This window comes from Thermobia domestica, chromosome 7 (genome assembly GCF_964235325.1).
Source record: "Thermobia domestica chromosome 7, izTheDome1.hap1.1, whole genome shotgun sequence".
NCBI lineage: Eukaryota > Metazoa > Arthropoda > Insecta > Zygentoma > Lepismatidae > Thermobia > Thermobia domestica.
This window is the reverse complement of record NC_137460.1, coordinates 77037116-77046169: the sequence shown is the minus strand read 5'-3', so window position 1 is coordinate 77046169 and position 9054 is coordinate 77037116. Positions and strand designations below refer to the sequence as shown.

Sequence of the window (9054 nt, the reverse complement as noted above, 5' to 3'; positions counted from 1 at the left end):
TACTTTTTTCTTTAAGAATTGTATGTAACACCGATGCCAAGAAGTTAAAAAATATCTCGTGTACGTAATAATAAAATGAGAATCTCAATTATTTATAAATTTATTCCACTCTCTTTATAAGCAATTGGACTTTTGTGCTTTACAATTATAAACCTTAACACTGTAGTAGAGTTTCATATTTAGTATTATTATGAAATCTTTTATTCGAACTCTTTACCAGTAAAAAATCTATCTAGCATATCCAAAGCGTGCACGGGTTGATCTGCAGAAACCATATGACCAGAATTTCTCACCATAACCTGTGTTAAATAGCCATAATTTTTGGCGTATCCAGCGATTTCCTCACCAACTCTCCAAATTGAGCGTTCAGCATTACTGAATCCTTCTGCACCTGTTCTGTTGAGTGTCTGCAAAAAGTTATCACTCAGAACGCACGTAACAGATATATCTAGATGCCCATTGTACAGAAGGGTTGGATAGTTTTCCACCAACACTTCAACCCATGGCTTCACACTTTTAGCTCTATCCAAATCCAAATATGTGCCAAACACTGAATCAAACATTTGATTTTCAACATGAATAGCTTTTCTCACGCTTGCTTGTTGCATGTAAGTGTGCCAAGGTCCATATATATATCTTCAATATACTTCAAATAATTATATGAACTAATTTCTCCATATGCATTGCTTTTCCAAATGCAATTGAATTGAATAGCTGAAATTCAAATGAAAGAAATTAGTAAATCATGTGGAAGAAATTAACTATGGTAATAATAAACCAACATCTTTCGTATCATCATAAGATTAGATATATTAAATTTATCTACAGTATATATCGTCGCATGAGAACCAGAGGAGTGTAACTCCAAAAATGCGGTTTTCGTTTTCTTCATGTTTGGACACGATTTTGAAAACCCCACTTGGTGTAAATGAAACGAAACGCCATTTGTTCTCTTTGTCGATCGTCTCTCGTAACGCAGCTCATTTACCATCTTACTAAAAACTTATTTTCTAAAAACTCTGAACATAATATTTTTGTACTCTGCTCTGTAAACCTACGAAAATGGAGTTACGCTCCTCTGCTTCTAATGTGACGATATATAATAGATGAGTATTTCCGACTGGGTAATATTTAATTCTCAAATCAGGATAAAATTATAAGTTGTATTACAGTTATAAATTTAGGATCAATATTAACAGACGAAAATCATATTCACGAAGAAATTAAATGTCGACTAAAAGCAGGGAATTCGTGTTACTATTCGGTTCAAAATCTCTTGTCGTCGCGAATTCTGTCGAGGAATTCGAAGCTTAAAATATATAAAACGATAATCATGCCTGTTGTTCTGTATGGTTGCGAAACATGGTCGCTTACTCTGAGGGAAGAACATAGACTGAAAGTATTTGAGTACAGGATCCTGAGAAGAATATTCGGACCCAAGAGGAACGAGAATGGAGAATGGCGGAAGCTTCATAACGAGAAACTACATAGTTTATACGGTTTACCCAACATTGTTAGGGTCGTCAAGTCTAGGAGGCTTAGGTGGGCGGGTCATGTAGCTAGAATGGAAGAAAGTAGAAACGCTTTCAAAGTCTTGACTGGTAGACCCATAGGAAAACGACCATTAGGAAGACCTAGGCGCAGATGGGAGGATAATATTAAGATGGATCTCGCAGAGATAGGAATACAAAGTAGAAACTGGATGCAGTTAGCTAAGGATAGAAGTCAGTGGAGAGCTTTTGTGAACGCGGCACTGAACCTCCGGGTTCCATAGGCCATAGAGTTAGTTAGTTAGTTATTACAGTTGAAAAAAAAAAGTTCGGATTGAGGAGATATAGGGTCACAAAATATGTTAAGGAGTTATTAAGCGTAATCGGTGAAAGGTTTAAAGGAAAAGACAAGGAGGTGTGTGTTGTGTTATTGATTTTAAAACTGCTTTTGACAGAGTGAACTGTTAATTGTTGTTAAGAGTTCTAAAAGATGATATCTGTGCAACTTGTAACCTGTAATATATAGTGTAAAGTGTGTTGTATTGAGTAATAAACGAATATTAGTAATGTAAAGGAAATATTTTGCAGTGATGATATCTGACAGTTTGACTAATACACACGAAATACAATAGGTTAGGTTAGATTGCTGACCTAACCTAACCTAACCAAATTAAGTTGGGTTAGGTTCGGTTATGTTAGGTTAGGGTAGATTACATTTCTAACGTAACCTAACCTATCCTAACAGAACCTAACCTAATTTATTACATACCCGGAATCTGAATATTTTGAATTATGTTTGTTTATGTATTTTACTACCTGAAATGCTGTCATGGAAAGGATTGGTTTATAGAAAGTATTTGAACTCAGCCCCCCTTAGAATTCACGTTTCAATGAAAGTGTAATGACAAAAATCTATAACCCCACGCTCAAAGAGGATGAATTTGGATTTATACGGTATCGATAGGGTCACTATTCACTTCAGTGACACCGAATATTATGGACTGGACACCAATTTCGGCTGTTTACGATTGTTTGTCGTCTCCTTCCTATCTCCCCTCACCCCCGAGCTGAAAACTGATAAGATCCTGAGTTAGGCCTGGCTGCATTAAAATACCAAAAATACTTGATACATTAAGTTGGTCGAGGAGGAATTAGCAGTCAAACATTGTTACGATGATTTTTATTTATATGAATACAAAATGCCCCTTCTTCCCCTTAAAACGGAAATTTTCAAAATAATGGGACATGTTTTCCCTTAAGTTTAATGAGGATATATTGTGTTTCATCTTCTAACTTAATAGGCTCGTGAGATACTATATTTTAGGTGCAAATTTTGGACCCCTTCTACCCCCTTAGGATTCGCCCTTTAATCAAAGTAATGTGATAAAAATTTTAGTCAGGCCATTTCAACTCATGTACTAAAAATTATAAAAATCGGCCCAAAGGTCTAGGATAAGTTAGTGAGCAAACATTATATTCAGTTTCATTTGTATACATAATTAATCATTATTGGTGGTATTTATTTATTTATTAAATAATATTTTCTCATCTGTGAATAGCAAAAACTCATTATTTGTATTTGGAAAGACAAGGAAGTTCATAATTATGTTTTGAATCCATTTTTACGAGTATAGCGCGAAGTGTAACAAGCAGGCAAACAAAAAAAAACTATTCAGGGATACCTCCACATGACGTCACAAACAAGGAGCCAATCAGAACGCTAATCGCGAACTGGGGCTACCTGTTATTTTATATACCTTGGATAAATGCCATTTATAACAAACTAGGAGAATGACCGTTCTTCTAAAGGGAAGATTACGTTTCATTTTGGACATAAATTGTACTAAAATTTTTACCAATCAACATAGGAACTCCAAAAACTATTAATTCGACACTAATATCTGTCATTTTCAATTATTTTTACATGCCACCATCCTCTCTTAGGAGTACTAATGGGGGCTAAATGTAGATTTAAACGGCATCGAAAGTGTCACTGTTCATCTCAGTTACCTCGAAAACTATTGATTCGTCATTAATATTGGTCATTTTCGATCATTTTTCTTCCCTTAATCTGCACCGTCAAATGGAAATGATAAAAAACATCCCAGACTCAAACTTCATCTATGTTGAAAATTTTATCGAAATCGGTTGGGTGGTTCAAGAGCTATTAAGTCACAAACATAGTCCTTTCATTTATATATTTAGTTTCAACACATATACACCTTTGAAATTGATTTTCAGCTCTGCTGCTGGATTTTCAGTGTGAAATTGCTGGAACGCACTTTCCTGTAACCTGAAATAAGATTGATACTCTTCCTGTAATTACGCTTTAACTACAAATTACATATATGACATGGATTATATATATTTTGATAGAATTTATCCAGAAGTGCTATTTTCTTTAATTGTAAGTGTATTGATTTTAATTATACTTTTCTTACTTGTTTAAGCAAGTAGGTGATCAAACTAATTGGATAAAAATTCAAACATTACTATACGTCACATTCTGATTAATATTATTGTGCATTGTTTCCAATCCTATATTACGCTGAGTTTGTGGAAAATCTAGAATCAAGTTTTCGGTTCATTAAATATTTTTGCCTTTAATACCACAATCATGATTATATCATAATTTTCGAATATTTTTATGATGGTAACTTACACATTCTTATGTTTCCATATGCCTAAAGTTTTCCCGACGGGACATACAGTAAAGTTGAGCATCCTGACTGAACACTTTAGAGGAGACGTGAGAAATTATGGTCACCTAAGAGAAAATTTAATTTATTCTCCAAATATAAGTATAAAGCAAGGAATATCTTTCTGATGGTTATAGTAATATTTCAACTACAACATTGCATAGTTACAAGCTCATATTTATGTATACCGATGTTCATGATTTAAAAAATTGAGTAATGCTGTTGATTGAAATTTCCCATGCTTTCGGGGAATGGCAGTCAGTAGCTACAAATGAAAATAAGATAAATTATAAAGTATGCCAACTTTGTATTGATCATTATTTTGCTTATGTTTTTTTTTCTTTTTCAACTTAACAAATAATTGCGGAAAACCATAATTTGTTTCCAGTATTGATACATATAAAAAGCATAAATATCAAAGATAATTATGAAATTTTTGGCTTATAACAATATGTTTTACAAATAATTATCAATATTTCATTAATCTAAAGTAACAAAAACGTGTGTTATTTTTCTTTCATATAATGAAATGTTTACTTCAAACATAGAATATACAGTACTTAAATAATAATGTGGAATGAACTACAATAGACTTATGTAGACTCGTATTAGCGAGATTCCGGGCTCTACAGTTTTATATTTGAAAGATTCCGTTTAAAGGCTTAAAAGTTTCATCTAAGCTGTAATACTTCTTTCTTCCCATTCTTATTAGCTATTTTTTAAATTACAAATTAATTTGCAAGAGAATCACATCCACTGCATTCCTCATGAGCTCAATAGCTACACTATCTACAACGGTAACAGGATTCATGATCCCTAACAAATTCTCTACAAATTATACAGTTCTCGTTTGCAGGAAGGCAAGCAACATTCTTTCTTCTTTAGTACTAAGATTATATGAAAACTTCGTTTCCTTGTTCGTGGTTTCATCAAACTTTTCAACTAAACTCATACGATAACTTTTTCCTCCTTTCGACACAAGAATTTTCAGATCATTAGAATGATTTCTTCGCTTGTTGTTCACTCCATTTTTCTTTTCTTTTCTTTCTGCGACTTCAAAATTACTTTTGTAGGTGTTCTTATTAATATTTCGGAATGCCTCTTTCTTACGTTTAATCTTTGACAGTTTGAGGAAGTTTCTGTATTTGAAGGTAAAGGAGGCAAAGGATTGGCAAAAGACACATCAACAACTGAAAAGGTGCTAGGTTGGGGATCGGAAACGTTATTTTTCTGTTGCAGAGAATCTGAAATTTGCGACGATGGAAAAACAACTTTGGTTTGATTAATTATTTCAAGAAAATCTTGGTCTGAAAATATGGATGTTTTCAGCTTCTATATACCACATGCCTTGAAACCTAACACAGCATTTCCGATTGTGGCGACAGTACAATAAGCGTAATTGAACAATGCTGCAAAACCATTGGGTCTAATGACTTTCAAAATTTTTGGATTAATGAAGAAATCTCAAACAGAATTGTATACTTTCCTTAGTGGTGCGAAGAACGCGACATCCAGTGGTTGTAGTCAATGTGAGCAATGAGGTGGAGTTGAAACTATTATTATCCCACTTCCTTTACAAATGTTGTACAATTCGAGGGTGATATGACTGAAAAAAAATATTTAGAATTAGCAGAGCTAGTTTCAGTATAGTTCTTAAAGTGTTCCAGCCAAATGATGAAGAGTTGTTCATTAGTTCATCCATTTTTCGAGCAGTGCTATATTGAATCAGGGGATCGTTTCTTTTAAAATACAGGATTCATTTCCTGGCGGGAAAAATGAACATTGGAGGAATATATACACCTGAAGCGGTAATAAAACACCCAAAATTGATATTCCTACTTCGTTCTCTGCCTGTTGCTGATCCTACACGCTTTCGTCCTTTAGATGTAATAACACAACGAGTTTTTTGCACTGTTTCCATGCCAGTTTCATCTATATTGTAAATTTTGCTAAGGGAAACAATATACCTGATACAAATTTTAAACAAACTTTATCGCAAGATTTTTGTACGTATCTCCAGATTGTATTTCTATGAAAATTGCAGAAAAAATAATTTGCTCTTAGATGTTAGTTCTTTCTCAACGATTTTCTCAGAAACGATTCAAGCGATTTGGTTTCTATTTCATAAAAATATCCTTTATTTCTAGTACTATATTGTCAATAAGTGGTTTCTAGTCTTTAAAAAATCTGCTAGTGCTAAGCTATTTTGGATGTTTTTTTCGAACAGAGCTCAGGGAATTTAGTTTATGTTTCATAAATAAATATTTCATTAATAACTCTACAATATAGTTAATTCACTTATAATGAGTAGATTCACAAGGTAAGATTCACTCTTAGGGAAGAGTTTCTTGGACAATTTTCTCAAAACGATTCAGACTATTTTCTTAGATTATTTCATTAATATCCTTATAACGTTGTATAAATCACTTCACACGAAAATATCCCTAAGGGACAGTTTACTTCTTTTCATAACTTTGTCAAATATGATTCAAACCATCTTTTTATCTCATAAAAGCAATAAGCAATATTTCATTAATGCCCCTAATATATGGCATAATTAATTTTTCATGAAAATCTACAATAGGTAGTTTGAGATGAGTTTTTTCGAACGAAGTTTACCAAAAACAAATTCTTTTCGTATTTCATAAATAAATACTTCAGTAGTATGTGCAACATTACGTCATGTATTTTAGTTTAAGAAATTGTTACGAGAAAGTTTAGTGCGTTAGCTTACACCTTTTGTTTTATTAGTGTGTTTCTATAAACATTAATTGACTATTTCATATTTGGATTATTGTTATTATTATTGAAATGAAAGTTTTGAGTTTTACGTCCCACGGTTATGCCGGCTAGGCTAAAGGAGACGGTGATAATAAGGGATGAAAAAAATTTTGGATTGAAGAAAGTGGGAAGAAACGGGAGAACCTCGAGGAAACCTACACACACGGTGTTTGTCCACACATGGTGTTCGTCCACCACAAAGTTCACTTAGCGCGATCTGGGATCGAACCAGGGGCTCCGTGCACCAGAGGTAAACACTCTCCCACTGAGCCACGGCGGCCCCTATTATTATTATTATTATTATTATTATTATTATTATTATTATTATTATTATTATTATTATTATTATTATTATTATTATTATTATTATGTTTTCTACTGAAATGATTCTTGGTATTTATTTGTAATAATGTATACATCACAATTTGTTGGATTAACTTAATTGTAGTAAGATATACACCTATCACAGTTGCTTTTGTTGATGATGACATAATGATAAGTATAAAATGTTGTTCAAATAATGACTTTACAGCGTAAAATATGATACAACACCCACCAGGCCAATAACGAAGTCCAATGATCAGTGCTCATAGGGAGAAACACTGGTTGCGATGTTGCTAAATTCAACATCACGAACAATTAACCAATGGTCTTAACCGAAATATTACCACACATCCATAGATACAAAAGAAATTGGTTAAGTGTACTATATTTAAAATAAATTGTGCATACCGTTAGTGTATATGGTATGTAACGGTATGTATGTAAAATTAGTTATACTGTACATAACACAAAACATATCGTTATATCTATAGTAATGTGACTATTGAGATTAATTTGTTACTTTCAAAGGATAAATTAGAATGATGTTCAAAAGGAAATTAAGAATTGTTTAATAATTTAATTTTTAATATAAGCTTTGTATGTTTATTTTTAAATTTTTAATCTTCTTGAGCTTCAAGAAGAACAAAGAGGTGTATTACATGATTTCTTTTGAATAATAAGGAAAAAATATTGCATCTGGCATTTTTATGCACTACTTGTTTCTTGCACTCTACCATAATTACTTTAAAGTGAATTTAACAACAAAGTCATTTACAAAATATGCATGATCGCGTCTGTGGAATTTATTAGTAACAACAACCGTTCCTCTCCATTTTAGCTTCCAAGATAGATTTCTACTACGTATCACCATGGAGCACCGAAGTTTGTTCATGGTGCTTCAATGAAACAATATATTTCTTTTACCATTCATAATTATTGTATATCTCAAAACTCAATTGATATTTAAACTTACCTGTACCAACAGGATTGTCAATGTACACAACAGAATATTTTTTGTCCCAAGCATATTCTCTGGGTGTTATGTTCATATTATCATCAACAGAGAAAGGTCCATTCTCATTCAACATAGCATAAGAGGAAGATACTCCTGGACCACCTTATAGCCACAGAATTATTGGAGCCGTTTCTGGGTTTTCCTGTAAACATATATATAATCTGGTTAGTTTCAGAACTTTCTAAGCAATATACGTGTGTTTATAAAGGTTCTTTATTTAACCAGTATTAACTAAAGAAACTAATAGTAGACTTTTCACAAATATTTTTAATGAAAATATACGGTTCATTACGTAACGCTCCATATACTTGTTGTTATAGTTTATGTATGTCGCTGGCAAGTATAAATGTTTGTTTATATGTACAAATGCATGAGGTTCTTGTCTATTTGAAATAATTATATAATATAACGTATCTATTTTATATGGATAAAATATTATGAATTTCTGGCAAAAAAAAAATGCACATCTTAGAGCCAGAATGCGTTGATGAGATTTTAAATGTGTGTTTATTGACATGATTTCCGTTGTATGTGTTAGAACATTGATGTAACCTCTGCGATGCTACTATATTTGTTTTAAATATTATTTCAGTTCAGTCTAATAATAGCTAAAGTGCCGATCTCTATTCGGCAACAGGTAAGACAAACAGCAAGTATTTGAAACATATCGAAACATATTTTTTTCTCTCCTTATATCGCTTTAGTTTCTCAACTGACCGTACTGTACAGCAACTGTAATGAATTC

At 32.5% G+C, this 9054-nt stretch overlaps 1 pseudogene; it reads right to left on the bottom strand.

Annotated features, from left to right (window-relative positions):
• Positions 1-200: 200 nt before the first annotated feature.
• On the bottom strand, positions 201-608 carry LOC145689224 (venom serine carboxypeptidase pseudogene; annotated as a pseudogene).
• Between the last annotated feature and the right edge of the window lie 8446 nt (positions 609-9054).